Here is a 1,729-nt window from a genome sequence, read left to right as displayed (position 1 = left end):
AAAGCAGAAAACTAAACTCCCGCAAATGCTGCTTAGTTAACCTAAAATTTGACATATTCAACACAGTAAAAAACAAGGGTTTTGTATGGAACTCAAAGCGATATAAACTGGATATTATTGACAGATGTCTAACCTCTCTGAAACCACCAAAATCAGCTGTCACTATGAAACGTTCATTACAGCCAGAGCCATCTTTTGAAAACGGACCAAACAAATTTGTACTCCCAATAATTATGCACGCCTATGAAAATGTATTAGAAGCATACTTTTTGGCCTCTTTGACGACATTTTTTGCAAAAATGTTACGTAATAGTCAAATTTGGAAAATGGATTCGTGTTCAGTAGGCAAAAATTAATAAAAATGACCTAATCTCATTACATCCAAAAATTTTTCCATGCTAGTAATTGGAAATGTAGGAACTGATTTAAAAAAACATTTTTGATATAAAAAGCACATTACAAATATCATTTTAGCAAAATTTTAACAAATCATTGTATATATTTTTTTGCATAAATGGAGAACGATATGAAGAAAGGTTCAGATATTTTCTTTTTAACTATTTCCGTATAAATCTATTTACTTATCTCGTTTTCTACTATACTCAGTATTTAGTAATTTGTTCGTAACAATTTTTTGCGAAAATGATTTTGTTTTGATTCTATTTTCAATTACTGTTCTCTGTTAACTATATTGATTTAATTATAGACTTTAAAGTGTTAATTTAATACATAGTCTTCTGTTTCATAAACGCTCTACAATAACAGTCTTTATTCACGAAATCTTATGTATTCTATAGTGCAAGTAAGAATCGTAATTTTAATTAAAACTTATTGTAAGAAATTCGCAGATATATTTCGACAAAATGATAAAATCAACCGTTGTTCTCTTTGTTCTCTTCAGTTTAAGATATGTTTCAAAATTTTTCCCAGATATTAAGACTATTTTCGCTATAATTTTTGAATTTAGCAAGTGGAATTGAGTGAAAAAATATAAACCCAGGGATCGCTGCGTGCTTTTCAAATCGCCTAAAATACATGTCCTCCTTCATAAAATGTTTGAAACAAGTATGATATTTACTTAAGTGCAATATGTATTTTTTCACGTGTAGATGCTTTTTTGAATGTTTTTACAATAATTGCAATTTTGTTTACCTGAATTTCGAGTAGAACGATTGTGTTTGATTTAGTTTGTTAGTGCTCCAAGCGTAATCTTAATTCTTCAATCCCTACTTATTATTAATCAACCACTACTTATTATATTCCATTTTTTTCCTAATTTCATGTTATTTAATCGACACATTATATCAACCCTTTAAGTGCAGAGCACCGTAATAAAAAATCGTTCTATACAATTGGAGCTTGGCAAGATTGAGAAACATTCCTTTTGTGACTGGTAATATCAGGTGCAGGAAATACATTTCGTCAAGTCCGATCGGATTACGTCAGATGGCGTTAGAAAGATAAGATTTCGTACTAAAAAAACCTCTCAGACAGTTTTGTGATTGCTTGACTCAGTATTGTTTGAGCGCGCGTCAAAGATGGACACCAGCAAAGAGAAAATACGCCACATTTTACAGTTTTCCTTCGATAAAGGCGAAAACGCAAGCCAGGCGGCTAAAAAGGTGATTTAGTGTTTATGGTCCTGATACTGTAAGAACCAATCACGCGCAATTTTGGTTTCGTCGATTCAGTTCCGGTAATTTTGATGTCAAAGATGCACCACGCTCCG

This window comes from Dinoponera quadriceps, unplaced genomic scaffold (genome assembly GCF_001313825.1).
Source record: "Dinoponera quadriceps isolate SergipeBrazil2010 unplaced genomic scaffold, ASM131382v1 scaffold1077, whole genome shotgun sequence".
Taxonomy (NCBI): domain Eukaryota; kingdom Metazoa; phylum Arthropoda; class Insecta; order Hymenoptera; family Formicidae; genus Dinoponera; species Dinoponera quadriceps.
Note: the sequence above shows the minus strand (reverse complement) of the source record.